Here is a 17,968-nt window from a genome sequence, read left to right on the forward strand (position 1 = left end):
CCACCTAATTCCAGATATCTTGTAACTTATGAACCACTAGACATAAAATCATTGAGTCTCCGGGGCAAGAAAGAATCTACCTCGGAAACAAGGAAATCAAGCTGATCGATAACGAGGAACGAAAATAAGAACTTTCATTCCTGAGAAGGTTTTTCTTTTTTACTTTTACAATATTTGGCCTTCTTATTTATTCGATTTTGCTGTGCGCCCTTGTGGTCTGAATCTGTCCCGTGGCTTTCTTAACCTAACTACAGTTGAGATACATTTTTTACCAAGCAATGTTAGAACATGATTTCTAAAAAATTAAAACAATTATGTTGTTCGCTGGAACAAAAGTCACAAACTCAAATGCCTTCCAGAGCCAAATGAAGAGGCTGTTACCTTGTGCAGCTCCAAGGCATCATTTATTCCTACTACATTCCACACCATGGTAGATGGGAAATAATAAATAAAGGAAGCGAGGAATGCCAGCAGCAGTATGCAAGCAAAGTCACTGTGTAAAGTGGCCCTGGACAAAACAGTAAGTAACAGTGGGCCTCTCATCAAGCTGGAGGGCACAAGACTGCCAACAGAGCAGATTCAGAGTAGCTCATTTTGCTTATGATTTCAATTTCAGAAGAGATGAGGCAATATTTGTCTATAGATAGCTAAAATGTGGCTCCTAGGCTGGGTATATAGCTCAGCTGATAAAGTGTTTGCCTAAATGCAGGAGGCTCAGGGGTCAGTCCCCAGTACAGCCTAAACTGACTGGGCATAGTGGTACATGCCTGTGATCCCAACACTTGGAAGATAGAGGCAGAAAAAAATCAGAAGTTTCAGGTCATCCTTGATTACACAATGAGTGTAAGGATAGCCTGGGCTGTAGGAGAGTATACTTCAAAAACACAAAATAAAAACTATGTCTTTTGTATTATTAAAATTATCATATCTCACCATCATTTGTTTATAGTATTTTTTCTTCTTTCTCAAATACTCAATTTTAAGAAGAATTTTTAAATCAAAAGACAGTAAAGGACTGAAGTCCGTTTTATGCCCAAAGTAGTGGAATCTTTACATTGTCTGTTATGATAGGAATGTATAACAAATCTCTGTTTATAGAGTAACATATGATTTTTAGATCCAAATGCAGTGTTTATTTAGCAAAAGACATGCACTCCATCTTTGCATCCCCTCCTGCCTGTTTATGCCATGGAACTGTTCTTTGAAATTCAATCAAGCTTAGTACCTGAATGGGTGGGTATTCTACAAGATGGCATGACCCTTAGGTACAAAAAGCTTAGAGTTTAGAGAACTAACGAGTAAGTACATCCAAGGACAGTAGTAAAAGGTGAGAGGAATTGCTATACACAGTTGGTTAAATATGTAGTGATAGCACAAGAAATAGAAGTGATTTCAGGATAAAGAAAAGTATTGAAAATGGTCCTTAAAGGCAGCCGTAACTACATGTGCCTGAAGCAGCAGCAATGGGAGGCAGAGAGAGGGAGATCCCAAGAGCTCCTTGGCCAGCCAGCACAGCCAAAATGGTGCACTTCTGCTTCGATGAAAGATCCTATCTCAAGAGAACATGATGGAGAGTGACAGAGGAAGACACTTGACTTCCTCCTCTAGTCTCCACATGCAAGCACACTAGTGTGCGCGTGCGCACGCACACACACACACACACACACACACACACACACACACACACTGTCCTTAAAGATGGACCTGAACACAGTAATATGAGACAGAGAAATTATAATGCAGCCAATTCCTGAGGATACAAAGGTAAGAAAGTGAGTATTCCTTGGAGTCCAGTGTCTGAATCACAAGCAGTCCATTAGTGGACAGGCGACGAAGGTGTACGAGAAGAGCCTGGCACTCACTGTGTTGGCAGCTCCTCCTTGTCTCCTTTCCTTTTCCTAAGTTAGTCTCACCCTATTCCAACATTTGAGAGGAGTTTTTGAACCACTTCAGTTTCTATTCACATTCACATCCCTAAAGTCGACATAGCCAACACTCAAAATTCACGTAGTATTTTCTTTTTAAAAAATATTTTTGAGAATTTCATACATAAATACTATATTTACAACATTTCCATCACTCTCCCCCAATAGCTCTTCTCAAGGGCCCTAGCCCCATTCAAATTCATGTTGTCTTCTCCTATAATTATTGTTAAATACATGAACACACACACACACAAAAAAAAAAAAACACTGTTGAGTCTATTTAGTGTTGCTTTTATGTATATTTGTTTAAAGCTCAATAGCTTGGACTAGATAAGTTATCAGGGGGCTTGTCTTTGGAGGATAGGAATTCTCCCTCTCCAAATAGCCATTAATTGTAACTCTTCATCTACACTTAGAGCTTCATGAGATTCTCCCTTCCACAATAGTATGTCAACTGGTACTGCCATTGCTCATATCCCCTTTTTCTTAAGTTTTTAAATATGTTTTAATTAACTGTGTGTCCTTTGAATACAGGTGTCTACAAAGGACAGAGAAAGGTTACAGCTCTCTTGGAGTTGGAATTACAGGCAACTTTGAACAGAGCAGTGTGGGTGATAGGAATACAAGTTGGGTTCACTGCATGAGCAGTATGTGCTCTTAACTACCTACATCCTATAGAATTTTACCCATTCCATGGCTTCAGATGTCTTCTTTATTCTATTGACTCCCAAACTCAGGCCTCTAGCGCATATCCAGGACTCTAGGCTCCATGTACTCATTCAACTGTCATAACAAAACCAAAACAGACAATCTTAGCCTGTTTGATGTTCTCTAAGTGAGTTCCGTAGGTCATGTCTTTCCTCCACTCTGAATCCCAAAAGAGCTGTCTCATAGGAGAACTCTAGGCCTTCACAATGACTAAGTTTTCATTCCTTCTTTCAATAAAGGGAAAGCCTTCTGATTCCCTGCAGTTACCATCTCCAGATTCCATGCTTATTATCCAGTCTTTCTTAAAGACTATCTCCCCATGAAGACCCAAGGGACTGCTTCCCATTCTCATGCCTTTTCTTATGTGTCCTCTTCCCACTGAAGTTGTACTAGCAAGTCTGCCTAGTATACTATATGTATAATATATATATAATATATATAATATATATTGTTCAAATTCATTTATATACTGTTCAAATATACTACCTAATATTATATATATTTATTTTATATACTGTTCAAATATACTGCTTTATATATATGTGTGTGTGTGTGTGTGTGTGTGTGTGTGTATACATATATACAGTTCCTCTCACTACCCCTACCTCCTTTTTTTCTCCTTAAACCTTAGCATGATCATACATATGCCATGTAGTTACGTTGTTTAATCTCAGCTTCTTCTTTTACATAAGTTCCAGGAGCTAGAGATGTCTGTGGATTCTGTCTACTGCCAGGTCTAGGGCACTGTCTCCCAGGTAGAAGGAGCTTAATAAATTCTTGATGACTGAATGGATAAAGAAGAGCTACAAGTAGCTGTAGACAATGAAACACCACAGAAAATACTGGAGTATTAATACTGGTGAGTTGAATCTGAAGTGTACGGAGCATTGGAACCTCAACCAGTGTCCACACTAGACCTGTGGGGTACAAAGATTATTCTACCTTACAAGAACAATCACTGAAAATCAAAAGATCAGGGGAATTCTCACAACCACACTCACACCCATGATAATTCCATCTCTGTTTACCCTGACATGGTCTCATCAGGTCAACTTGGCAGCATGGAAAAAGTGAGGAGGCTGGAAGGAAACAGACCTCCATTAAAAGTCTGGTTCTTATAGTCAAAGTGAGTTTCAGGTTTAAAATGGAGGGATGTTTATGGATTATACAGATTAGTAGTAATTGTTAATTATATATAAAGGATACAGCAGAAAACAAGTGCTTATAAAAGCTTAATCCCTTTGTTTTAATAATTAATTAAAAAGACAGAGCACAGCCAGTCTCCTAAACCAATCTGCTTACATTTACATAATTTATCCACCAAAACCCTTGCTAATGCCATAAGTTAAAACTACTAACAAACACTGAACTGATATACTCAGGAGTAAAATGTGCCCACTGTATAATTCATTTGTTATGGGTCATTCATTTTCCTATGATCCAGACTTTAAAATTCTGCCCTTATTTTTTGATTATTCAATCAGCCTCCAGTTTACTTCAGTTATCCCACCACTGACAAAAATTTTGACTGAATTAAAACTGCATTCATTTCCCATTGACTTCTGTACTGCGTCATTAAAAAAAAAAAACCTTTGAAATTAATTTTGAAACCAAAGACATTGAGTCATGCCACTTCCAATTATCCATAATATTTCTATAATAGGCAATATAGACCACTTCAATGACTCTCAAATATTTTGATCACAAGGTCCCATTCCACTTTCGAAATTCACTGAAGAGTCCCAAAATGATTTTATTGATATGGGCTGTTTCTATAAGTAATGAACACATATAAATCAAAACAGAACTCTTTTAAACACAAGACTATCCAGGGACATATTCCACTAGCTGTGTGAGCAATGACATCATGATATGTTGTATAGAATCTGGAAACTTTTTCAGTGTGAGAAAAGGAAAGTTTGGAGAGGAAATAGCATTGTTCTGAAAATAGGAGTCACATTGTTTTGAGTAAATTGATAGCACATTGCTAAAAAGATAATTTTCAAATAGCAAATGCCTCCCAAAGGCCCCAAGGACACTTTGGGGTTACTGGGCTACACTTTGAGAAACACATGCCTAATCTTCACACGGAAAAATAGACCCTCTCGCCAGAGGCCACACCTTGGTAGACACAAGAAAAGAATGTTTTCAGTTATCATCTAATATTAATGGCTCATTTTATATAAGATTTAATTCTTTCATACCCTTCAAACAAATTGAAGCACACACACAATTTTTCATCCAAGATGAGAATGCATAACATTTAGAATGATGAAGCTTTGTTTCGATTGGATTGTGCTGCCTGCTTCCTTCTTTTATGAAATAAGAATGGGGTCTGCACAACGCAGTGCTTCCAAAAAGCCGGAATGCCAAGGACCAGAGAAAAGTATCATAGAGCTTCCTGCAAGGCATGGTAATAGCTATACCTGGTTAGAGGAAGCTTACCCAGAGGAAATACAGTAATGGTAGATAAAGAGAAGTCTTTAGAGCTAAGGTCCCACAGATTATTTAAACCAATTTAAAGCATAAGTGTAACCTGACTTAGTGAGTATGGAGACCTAAGTAAGCTAACTAGAGCAGAGCCCAATTATGAAATTTCATGATAAAAAGGTTTATATAAAAAATATGGTATTTCTTTGGAACTCATTAAACTCAAATGAGAGAAAATATGAGCCAGGAGTAGTTTTAACCGACAGAAAGCTGTTCCTCACACCTAACTAAAGGTCTGTCGTGGCAGTGGGTAGATATTTTCCCATAGATGATCAATGACATCAGAACTCTCTGACTTTCCCATGGTTCTCTGTGTCACTAACAGCTCTTGTCTCTTTATTCTTAGGCTCATTGCCTCTCAGGAGCCAAGTCACGGCTGGGGCTTCAGGTTGTTTTCAATACAAGAACAAGGGGCCCAAGGATCCACAAGGATGACCCAGCTAAGACTCCTAGCAATAGTGGAGAGGGTGCCTGAACTGGCCTTCCCCTGTCATCAGATTGGTGACTACCTTAATTGTCATCACAGAGCCTTCATCCAGTAACTGATGGAAGCAGATGCAGAGATCCACAGCCAAGCACAGGGCCAAGCTCTGAGAGTCCAGTTGAAGAGAGGGAGAAGGGATTATACGAGCAAGGGAGGTCAAAATCGTGATGGAAAAACCCACAGAGATAGCTGACCCGAACTCGTGGGAGCTCATGGACTTTAGACCAACATCTAGGGAGCCTGCATGGGACTGACTTAGGCTCTCTGCGTATGGATGACAGTTGTGCAGTTTAGTCTGTTTGTGGTGCCCCTAGCGGTGGGATCAGGACCTGTCCCTGGTGTATGAGTTGGCTCTTTGGAAGCTATTCCCCAAGCAGGGATGCCTTGACAAGCCTTGTTGCAAGGGGAGGAGTTTGGTCCTGCCTCAACAATGTGATGTGCTTTATTGAGTCCCATGGGAGACCTGCCCCTTTCTGAATGGAGGAGGAGTAGATAGGTGGATAGATGGGAGATAAGGGAGGGAATGGGAAGAGAGGAGGGAGGGGAAACTGTGGTTGGAATGGAAAATAAATGAAAAAAAAAACAATTTAAAAAATTAAAAATAAAAGAACAAGGGGCAGATAATCTTATCAGGATGTCTCCTCCTGCACCCATCTCTTTCAATAGAAAGTGAAACTATTTCCCAGAAGCAGCTCATGAGACTTCCTTTTGTTTCTTAAGGTCTAAGGTCCAGAGTTGCTTTCAGGGAGGTTGAGCAAGTGGCTTCCTTCCTCTGTGTCAGGGACAGTAACGGCCTCAGCCAGTCATTCAACAGGATACAAAGGAGAGAGACTAGATGCAGGTAGGAGGTAAGACAGTTTGAAACAGCCATCTTGAATGATGGCCCTGGGCTCAGGAGTATGACTCTGCAATCCAGCTCATGCCATCAATGTCACCTCTCTCCCAAGGTCAAGCTGGAGGGCCACCTATCTGAAAGAATCCTTAAATGGGCACTGGAGCTGGTAGAAACTATTTGCAGGACCCAGAAGGCTCTGTTATTTACATATTTTTGGTTAAGTATTTCAATGAGTTGAACATCTGTGGTGTGTGAGGTCTTGGCAGCGAGATATGGTAGAACACGGTTAGGATTAGGATTCAGGTCCGAGGAACCTGGAGGCCAGTGCTGGTTTAATCATCTGCCAATTGTATCACCTTAGGCTAATTGTGTAATTTCTCTAGTATTTATTTTCCTCTCTTTTAAAATAGAAAATAACAATAAACAATAATTACTTTGTAGGATTTTATTAGCAGTGTTAGTATTAGCTGCCTATTAATAACTCCCTTACTCTTTTGTTTTAAGGATAAGTGTGGTCAGGCATATAAAGAATATAGCCATATATTGCTAATCAGCTGGTCTTATATGTACATGAGTTGAACCAATGTTAGAGAAAAATTAACACATCAGTTGTAGGTGAATTTCTAAATGATCTTATTTAAAAAAAAAAACACAGAGCCAAATATGGGGGTGAAAGCCTTAGAGAGATCAGAGAAATAGGGAAAGCCACCAGCCAACCTTACCTCACCAACTACGCAGCTTCCAACTGTGAGTTACTTCCTGTCTACCCATGTACATATGCCTTGCTGTTCTGTCATCTGATTTGCTCTCTCCATCCAGCTACATCACTTGCTCTTTCTACACAACTCAGTCACTTTCTGTCTGTCTGTACAGACCTCCAGACCTCCATGGTTAACTAGTGTTGAAATTATGGTGTGTGCCACCACACCTGGCTCTGTTTCCAGTGTGGCCTTGAACACACAGAGATCCTTCCTGCCAAGTGATAGGATTAAGGGTGTGTGCTACCACTGCTTGACTTCTTTGTTTACTTATAATGGCTGGCCTTTTTCCTCTGATCTCCAGGCAAGCTTTATTTATTAAAGCACAAATAAAATATCACCACAATCAATAGGCAGAAAAGTGTTCACAACGAATGAGGAACATGTCTGAGACTCTGTAGCATGCTGGGCAGTGAATTCTCCCAGTTGGTACAGTGGACCATTAAGAAGGATTGGTTAAGTGATGTTGCAGTGGCCTCCAAACGCCTCTCTGTAGCTTCTGGCAACCACAGCTTCCTTCTCACTCATGCAAATTCTCCAAGTGTGGGTGGTTAGCAGGGGCACAGCAGCATGCTTTACTCAGGAGACTTCTCTCCCCTAGCTGCTGTGTGGCTATAACCATTGGTGCTGGATGTATTTTCCCTGCTTCTCACAATCTGGTGAGTTGGATGCCCACCATATTTACCTACTTAAAAATTTCTGGAAAAATCTGGTGCTGGCACCTCTGCCCTACCTTCATCTTCTGGCCACACCTTGCTGAAGACACCTCCATTGCTTCCTCTTGCCTTGGTTTCCCACTTCCTTTATTGTCCTACCCAATCCAATCAGCCCATCAGCACTGCAGTCACCAAACAGCATGTGCTGAGTAGTTTGTAAACAGTGGGAATGTGTTTCTTGCCAAGTCTGGAAGTCCAAGAACAGAGTGGCAGCGTGATAGAATTCTAGTGATGACTGAATGGTTCCATGGATGGCCATCTTTGTGCTCTAATGTCACATGGCAGAAGTGGGGATTCCTCTGGCTGTTCTCAGCAGACTCATCTCCCTCATAAGGATTTTATCCATACAACTCCATCACCTCTCAAAAGCCTCGACTTCTGATACCATTATCCTGGAGATTGGAATGTCCACCAAGGAATCTGGGGCAGTAAACATTCACATACACATATTACTGTAGCACGAATCTTAACAGTTCTTATTAATAAAAACAAACCTGGGCCTGGTATTTGGGTGAATGCTGGAAGATCAGAGAAGCAGAACAAGCCACAGCTACCTCACCTCGCTGGTTCCTCAGCTGATCCTGTTTCCTCAGACTGGAAGCCTCTGTGTTCTCATCTGAATGGGTCTCAGCTGAACTGCTACTCACAATCTGAAAGCTTAACTAGCCAAAAGCTTCTAATTCCTGGTCCTCACACCTTATATACCTTTCTGCTTTCTGCCATCACTTCCTGGGATTAAAGGCTCACTTCGTGGGATTAAAGGAGTGAGTTACCATTCCTGACTGTTTCCAGTGTGGCTTTAAACTCACAGAGATCCAGATGGATCTCTGCCTCCCAAGTGATAGGATTAAAGGTGTGTGTGCCACCATTTTCTGGCCTCTGTATCTAGTGGCTGTTCTGTTCTCTGACCCCAGATAAGTTTATTAGAGTGCACAATATTTTGGGGAACACAATATCACCACACACTACTCTTCCTGGGAGAAGTGATCCTTCAAAGAGGCACAGTTTCAAACACAAACCAACCAATCCAGAGCCCACAGCCCACATTGTCCTTGCATAATTGCCCTAATAACCCCAGGGCTAGGCACAGCTAGTTTCCAAAAGCAAACCCAAACCCGATCAGAGTAACCAACCTAAGCCTGCCTGGCTGGCCTTGCCTACTTTGCACATAGGGACAGAAAAGCTCTTGGACAGAGTTCACTCCTCTCCATGTACTCATGACCCACATTATGGTTCTCATGTAGCTCCTTCAGAGCCTAGGATCCCCTTCATCCTGGGAATTGAGAGTAATGAGAAGGATTACTTTCTGCCCTATAAGCCTCAGAGCAGCTCACATTTTCAATGAACACATTCTTCTTTATGGATATAAAGGAACATGTGAAGTTACTCCAGCCAGTTGATTCTTCTCGTTAAACAAGCTCCTGTCACCACACTATGATGGAGAAGCAGAGTCCTCCCATGTTCATGCAGAAGGAAGGAGAAGAGAAAAACATCCCTCTTCCCACATGCCACAGTGGGGCTAGGGTGGACGCTAGCCATCTGAGGAGTAGTAAAACATGAATTGGTGCCCACTGTGTGGTACACATGTGCAGAGGGGAAACAATGGATGTTCACCTGACCCACGGCTTTTAGAGGCCCACCTGTGAGCCATGCATACAAGCCAGCCAGGCTCACTCATCGATTTTGTTCATTTCACTGGGGTTTTCCCAGGTGCCAAAGAAGCCTACCAAATTCATGCATTCTTCTCTGTGACCTACTTTAACACATTTTCATCATGGTTTAAAAATAAAAATTTCATGCTGCCTTCCCCTTTTCAAATTCCTAGGAACCTAATAGTCTTCTATGAGGTTTCAGAAATAATTGCGAGCCAGCCTGCACTACCTCCATCCTCTCCTTTTGTGTTCTGCAGCGATTTTGCTACTCTGGATATTCTGAGGCATAGTGCTTCCCTGCGCTGTCTCTCCTCATTGACTATTATTACCTTAAGTATTCTTTCTGCTATTACCCTTTGTCGCCAAGCCTGGCTCATAAGACAGGCCAAGCCTTCCTTCTTTCCCCCATAATTTCCTATTTGCTCTTTATCCTTGTTAAGAAGCCAGTCCACCTTTATTTCCTTTTGTCATGTATTTTTTTCTTTTCCTTCTGACATATCTTCAGTTTTTTTTTTCTTTTTCTCTGATGTGACATCCCCCTTCCCCCTCCCTTTACTAATAGCCTCTATTTTATGGCTCTGCCTGTACAAACTTCGTCCTGCCTGGCTCCATTCTCTGGCATGGAAATTTTGCACAAACATCTTTTACTATGATCCATGTTCCATTTTTATGTCTTTTGAAACATCACCCTGTCTCTCCTGATGTTTTTATTAGAAATTACGAGAGCATTAAGTCATTAAAATCTGTATCACTTAACTGTGTCATTTTACTGCCACCCTGTCAGCGACCTTTGGAATAACACTGCAACGGAAAATGACTCTTTCATGCATTCAGTGAAAAAGAGAGGAGAGAAAAGTGATGGGAAGAGAAAGGAGATGGAGCCCAGGAGTAAATCACCAGGGTCTGAGAAAGTATCATTCAGTCCACCAGTTTCTCTGATGTAAATGGCCAACTGAAACCATTCCGATGGGCTAAAATGGAGGAAAAGAAGACAAAAAGGGAGTGGAGGAAGGAGAGAAAGCTGCCCACACCCTTTTCCTCTTGACATCATTTTCTTCCTAAGTTGTTTCTTATCTACCAGCAGGCTTGTTTCTCCCTTCAGTAAATATTTACAGTGTGTATACTGTGCTGGGCAGAATGCAGACACATGCCTCATTTGCAAAGAGCTGGGAACCATTGTGGTCTAGTGTCCACTCTGACATCTAGAGGTTCTCTGTACCATGGGCCAATCTCCCCAAATCACTTCTCACTAGGAAAGTGGTCAGACAAGGTGGCAACCTATGCTTCCTTGCCACCCGCTCAAGTGCTTTGTTGTGTAGAGCATTAGGAGTCTGTGTTAGTGGGGCAAGGGGATGCAACTTCCTGTTCTGCTGGATAGCTGCTTCAGATGAACCAGACACACCTCTCCAGAAAGTCTCATAGTACTTCCCCTGGAAGGAAAAGTGACTGTTCGACCTATCCAACCAATGGGTTTTATGTATCACTTTTAGAAAGGGCGAGGACAGGGACATAGTCTTGCAGAATAGCAAGAGCAGATACAAAGATGATTAAAGGTGACCTTAGTTCTTATTTTTTCTTTCCCGTTACATCGCAGAAAGACTTAAAAAACATTTTAGGAATTGTATTGATTAATTTTGCTTCTAAGACATATGTCTTCCCATGAAACAAAACACAAAGAGATTTGCTCGCGTGGAGTTCCATAATTGATTTGGCTTACATCTGACTCTTGTGTGGTTTTAAGGAAGTCACTTGCTTCCCTGAGGGACCATTTTCTCAACTGTAGAAATAGGAATTGAAATGGTACCAGCAGGCTCTGAACAGGCACCCCTTCATCTAGAGATGGTGAGGGAAATAGGAGGCAAGGGCCAGCTTACTCACGGACTGCAGGCATGGGTGATACGTCCAATTGCCAGCCACCCCTTTGCTGGTTTGCCTGTTGTCTGGGCTGCTCAAGTTGTCAATGTTTTTAATATCATCCCTGCTGCTTATCATCCTTTATGTAGCCACAAAAGCTGGGCAAATTCTTTGGGTGACTTAGGGAACTATATCTAAAATTAAAGTCAAAGATTGTGATGGGCGAAAACCTCATAAAGAGAATATTTTACAGTCATTACAGATTTCTGGCTGGGAACTACATGCAACACAATAGAAATATTTATTCCTGTGTTATTTCTGGAAACCATGTGCATGTCAGGTTCAAGGCCAAAGATACTACAACAGGGGCTCATTTGGAATAAGTGGATGGAGCTCTGCCCAGAGCTGGGGAGGAGTCCTTCAGCGGGGAGGAGTCTTGATTCCTTTGCTCTTGCACCCCCTGGTGGAGAGCAGAATCAGAGAATACAGATGAAATCCCTTATGGGACTCCTAGCACAAATCTGGCAGATTAGTTGTTTAGAGTAGATTATTTTCTGTTGCTAAAAACACAATACACAGAATGGGTAAGTTAGACAAAGAAAAATGTTTATTTTGGATGATGGTGGTGGTCCAACAACAAATACAACAATCAACACAATGCAGATCAAATGTTACTACATGGTTTAAAAAGTATTAGGAACTATAAAAGAGACAGTGTGATTTGAAGAACAAACTGCAATTTAAAAGGGGTTAAACTGAAAAACCAGCTGACATCTCACAGTCGGCAGTTATCTTTCCTAAGCATCTGCCCACTATTATGTTGTGATACCTCAGAATTGTACATCCTTAGACACTTCTGCCATGCAGCCTATATGCTTGGGAAGGAAATGCATTAGTCTGGCCTAGAAACTGAATATATACCTGTGGTGGTATGAATAATAATGGCACCCAAATGTTCATACTACTTTAAGGGACTAGGAGGTGCAGCCTTGTTGGAAGAAGTGTGTCAATGGAGGTGGGCTTTGAGGTTTTCAAAGCCCAAGCCAGACCCAGTGGCTTTCTCTCTTCCTGTTGCCTGCAGATCCAGACATAGAATCCTCAGCTATTTCTCCAGCACCATGTCTGTCTGTGTGCCACCATGCTCCCTGCCACGATGAGAATGGACTAAACCTGTCAAGGTGTAAGCCAGCTCCAATTAAATATTTTCTTCTTTAAGAGTTGCCATGGTCATGGTGTCTCTTCACAGCAATAGAACACTGACTAAGACAATATCTTAAGTTTAATGCCAACTGACCTAATCCTCCTTGAAGGTTTTGTTCACATGTTTGTCTTGTGGTGTGTGTATCTGTGTGTGTGTGTGTGTGTGTGTGTGTGTGTGTGTGTGTGTGTGTGTGTGTGTATGTGTGTGTCTGGGTGTCTGTGTGTAGATATGGGGGGGCAAGGATTAACATGGATTTGTCTTCTTCAATCACTGTCAACACATTATATGTTGTTGCAGACTGTCTCCTTGAACCCAGAGCTCACCAATTTGGCTAGCTCTAGGAATCTCTTGTCTCTTCCTCTAATGTTCACGGTGGAATTATGGGCAGACCACCACACAAGCTTAACATTTACAGGGTTCTGGAGATATAAGCTCTGGTATTCATGGCAAACAATTTATCACCTACCATCTCCACAGCCCTATAGACCTATGTCTTACCAGTGTATAACGCTGTCCCAACCAGAACACTGAAACACAAAATGCCATTAAGTAGAGACTTCTCGAAAAGATCACTCTCATGTTCTTGCTTCTGTATGTTGGGTTAATGGGGTCTGAGTAACTGCTTCAGACATTTTACAGAAAATGACCTGGGGATTGTATAAACATGGGTGTCAGGAGTGTAGAAAATCCTAGAGGAACAACCCCATAGGGAAACCAAGCCATGCTTGGACCATTTGGCTATGCAAGCCAATGAATAGACCCTCAGAAGTCACATTTTCTTAACCTTCTTAACTAATAAGCCAAACAAAGGAGAACTGTGAATGGGAGATCCAGCTTCTGGTCCCTTACTCCTGTGAAATATCTTATCTTGGTGATCCTTCCCCAAAGTAAACCTGCCTTTATTAAAGTCAACTCATACACCAAGTCAACATTTGTGTGTGTGAGCCATACAGAAGCAAGTTCTTAAATCGAGAGAGAGAGAGAGAGAGAGAGAGAGAGAGAGAGAGAGATTTCCAGAAAACTAAAAATAGTAGAGTGTATTGAATTAGAAATGAAAGGTGCAGATGTTAGAGCAGGCTCAGGGGCATCAATTCTAAGGTAATTTAGGGAAAGAAATGACAGACACTCTCAACCTCCAGCATAGTAAGTTGTTTCTTGATTCTGTCTTAATGAAAATAGCACATTCTCTCTCCTCTTCTGTAATATAGTCAATGGATTCTCTCGTCCTTTTTTTTTCCTTTTCCTTTTTACATAGATTTTGTATTTTTGTTTTTAATAAAGGTGGAAGTGGTTTTTTAGAATTTCTATTGCAACAGCAGGGCTTGAACTTCAGGTCAGCTGAAAGGAAGAGTGTGTGCTGTCTCCATGGAAACCGTAGCAGTATAATGTCAGGTACTAAGAGACATCAAGAATGAAGGTATAAAATCCCTGCATCATTTTAATAAACACGTCCTACTTACCGTTATTTAACCATAGTCTGCGTACATATGCTCCAGCCCTTAATAGCCACTCTTCATCAATTTCCTTTGACCGTGGCTAACCTTTCTTAGTTGGTCTTGATTATGCTGCTAAGTAAATAAGGATGAAAAGAATGCCCTTCATTAAAGTATTATAAATGCCTTATTATTCTGAAATCTCATTAGACATATATATGCCTTAATTAGAAAACAATACAGCAGGGACTCACTCATAATGGTTAACTTAAACCCACAGAGACTAGCAGATCAATTAAGAATCAAGGTTTGCGTTTTGCTCACAATTCCTTATCTTATACTACAGGTTCCCTGTGTTCTTTGTTGTAGGGGAACAAATGAAGTAAAGCGAATTGTTTTACCCCAACCCATGGTTACTAGTATCTTAAGTGAATTTCCATCAGAAGTAGATCTGTGGGAGGAAGAAGGATGTCCCCGTGTACTCTTGGTCTCACAGGCATCAGTGGATGCACTCAAATGTTTGACAACTCCATCTTACAGAAATTGGCAGGAAGAAGCAATGCTATGAAGCAAATATCTGTCAATGCCTAAACCTTCCTTGTCTTTGCTCTGGGCACCTCTCCTCAACCAATGGGTCTCTTCTGTTCTCTTGTTGTCTTCTTTCTACACATCTCCTTATATCAAAAAAGAAAGGATGAGGGAGAGAAGGAAGGAGCAGAGAAATAAAGAAGAGGGGGAATGAGGAAAGGACCCAAGTATGATAGTACCAGTTATTCCAGCATTCAGGAGGCAGAGACAGGAGATCACTGAAAGGACAAGGACAGCCTAGTCTACATTGTGTGTTACAGATTAGACATAATTACATATAGAAAGATCTTGCCTCAATGCACACACACACACACACACACACACACACACACACACACACACACACACGTAGGCTTGTCATTAAGTTACCAATAATTGTACAACAAACAAAAAGCTCAGGAACACAACCCCACCACCAAAAGGAAACAGTTGTGAATGAAAAGTCAGGTAAATAACTCTGTACCTTATGGAGAACCTTCTAGAAGGCTGATTAATTTCTTAGAACTTCAGAGATTATGGAGAAGTTAGAATGTTGAAGGTCCAGAGCCTAATTATATTTAATTGGGGGCTATTTTTAGCCCCTTTCATAGCCATTCCTTGTCCACCTCTGTATTAGACCTAACATCCTGGTGACACCTCTTGGAATGTATTAACAAACCCACTCACTTCCACCAACTAAAATACTGAGAATGTTGTCAGGAAACATCTCTACTGCAGAGATCTCCACACTTCTAGACAGCTACTCTGTCCACCTTTGGGCGTTTCTGGCCACCAGCCATGCATACAGTGTACAGAAATACATGCAGACAAAATATCCATATACAAAAAAATTGTTTTTTTCATTTAAAAAAACATAAACAACAAAGGCCTACCTACATTAAAAAATTCCAGCTGAAATCTTGTGAAAATATTTTCATGATTGAAAAAGAGGCAATGAGCCTATGCTTCATATAATCATCTAAGTCCATATACATCTTTCAGACAGAGATATGAAATGTTGAAGTTAAGAATCCAGAAGTAAAATGACCGGTAAAAGCAATGATCTGGTCTTGGGTTTTCAGTGTTATCCAATAGTGTACAATACTCTAGTCAAAGACTCTTCCACAGACAAAAGGAAGGCAACAGAGTGAGGTCACCATTCCTTGAGTAAAGAAAGACAAAAGAGAGAGCTCCAGAGAAATGGAGTCTGCATGGCTATGACAACATGTGTTTTAACTGCCAAGACTTCATTAAGTTGATGGTCTGAGAGGACACTTGGATTTCTCTTATCCTCTACCCAATCTACTTCAAGCCAAACAATGAGTTCAAGTACACACCTTACGAGTTCAAGGGCATTTCTCTGGGAGAAAAAGATTCAATCTCATTGACACCAGAGCATGTTAAAAAAAAAATAGTTAAGTGAAACAGAATGGGACAGGTATCCTCATCCTGTGTCCTCAGAAATCAGTGATATCAAAGCATAGCCATGAAGCTATCTGCAGAGTTCAATACTGAAGGTCATTTAGGGGGCATTGGGTGTCATTGAAGTCAAGACAGAATCTTCTGGTGGTCATGATCATGTCTATATGCAGGGTAATGAAGTATTTTGAATAGTTTTACCTATCCAACTGCTATAGGTCTTTAAAGGCCAGCCCCACCTACCTCATGTGTCCATTCGTTCATCTTCTGACTGGCCTAGAATGAATTACTAGGCTTCTGAGAAAACCAGGAAACTGAGATAGATACCTATTCAGCAATTCACTGAGGATCAAAGAGAGACATAGTTCAGCAAGCATGTGTTTGGGGGATAGGGATATAGGTGGGTGGAAACAGGACTCACCTAAATTTCCCCTAGTCCACATATGAGGGGAGCCAGGAAAGTGGAGACACAGAAGTCACAGCCAATGGAAGAAGTAAACGCTGTCCTCCATGTCGTCTACTCTCCCTGCATCGTTCTCTACACCAATTAACTCCCAGATCCTAGAGCTAAAGAAAAAAACGAACCACTTTGTCACATCAAGAGGTTCTCAGAGACACTGTTTCCAATATTGTTGTTGTTGTTTTTTTTTTTTTTCCCAAATGAGTACTTTTCAATCACAAATGTGTCTGCTCGCCTCTAGACACAACTTGTTTTGTGGAGGACAAATGAAGGCTTAGTGAATAAAATCTCATTTTTAAGCATGGCTATTATATTTGATTTTACAACTCAGTTTTTTTACCCCTCCAGTGTGCAAAATTTTCTGAATCATAAATAATCTTAGATATTTCTGAACTAAAGATGGGGGGAAGACTTAAAATAAATTTGACCATAAGTCCAAATTTAATGGAATTTGCACTTCTGACCTTTAAACTATGAATCTAAAATTTGACTTATCAGACTAAGTTATTATTTCTTATTCTCCACTGGCCTGTCTACACACTGGAGTCGGCTCTCTGACTGCTCTTTTAAAGGGTTCTGCAAGGTCAACAAAATCTGAGATTACAAATAAAAAATTAATTTAAGAAATCAAATAACACAAAGCAGTGGGGTCAGGATAGTCTGCATCTCCCTGTAGTGGTCAGGTCTCTATGCAGGACAAATGACATGCAGAGCAACTACCTCCCTTTAATATTAATTCAGAGGTGTTTGTGTGCGCATGCACTTGCAGACACATGCACACAAGAATGAGGCTGTATTGAAAAAGAGATTTCAATTTACCCGAAAATTGTACTACACACACAAGGTACTCTATAAAATAAGACAGCATTCACAACTTGGTAAGAGTAAAACGGATTGTAATTCAGTATAGGAAAATGGCAAAAACAGGCTGCTACTGACTTTCCTTGCCAGTTTATCAGTATAAATATTAAGCTGGCAGGGGTAGTGGCTAGGATCCCTCAACTCAGTCACCAGCTTTCCACCAAAATGAAAGACTTTATCATCATTGTTCCACAAAATACTTCTATCAGAAAAAAAATAAAAAGCTCCAAAACAAAAACCTCACTGGAGACCAGATCCAGAATGAAGGCAATCACTGCTGGGATGTGACAGCCTTTCTCTAGAATGGAAGATCTGCTCCAACCATCCTGTCTCAGATCATGGCCACCTCCCGGCACTTGTTCTCAGTTCAGCAGATGTCCAGATTCTTATTATGTATCATTAGTGATGACAACCAAAATGACGAGAATATTTTGCACCCTTTGAATCAGCTTAGGGCTTCCCTTGGCAGTATGTGAAATAGGTGCAGTAACCCATGACGATCATATTTTGGTTTTCTCTAATGAATGCATTGTTTAATGAGCCTCATGTCAGTACATAATTGGAACCCAAATGGAAAATTATTCTTATGAGAATTTTTCATCACT

General features: G+C 40.8%; 1 protein-coding gene across 50 annotated transcripts in view; it reads right to left on the reverse strand.

Moving 5' to 3' along the window:
* Nucleotides 1–17,968, reverse strand: part of LOC128105112 (uncharacterized) — a 211,601-nt gene that overhangs the window by 98,108 nt on the left and 95,525 nt on the right. For 37 of the 50 annotated variants that reach the window (XR_008216259.1, XR_008216253.1, XR_008216237.1 and 34 more), the window contains 3 exons: nucleotides 16,464–16,609; nucleotides 16,286–16,384; nucleotides 14,084–14,191 (listed from right to left, as the gene is read on the reverse strand). The exons of 9 other annotated variants lie outside the window; for them this stretch is intronic. The gene's annotated coding sequence lies outside the window, so the exon portion shown is untranslated. Of the gene's footprint in view, nucleotides 1–7,084; nucleotides 8,337–14,083; nucleotides 14,192–16,285; nucleotides 16,385–16,463; nucleotides 16,610–17,968 lie in introns of those variants that run through there. 4 more of the 50 variants (XR_008216248.1, XR_008216239.1, XR_008216238.1 and 1 more) reach the window with 2 other exon arrangements.

Source organism: Peromyscus californicus, unplaced genomic scaffold (genome assembly GCF_007827085.1).
Source record: "Peromyscus californicus insignis strain IS unplaced genomic scaffold, ASM782708v3 Scaffold_9__1_contigs__length_137607984, whole genome shotgun sequence".
Classification (NCBI taxonomy): Eukaryota; Metazoa; Chordata; class Mammalia; order Rodentia; family Cricetidae; genus Peromyscus; species Peromyscus californicus.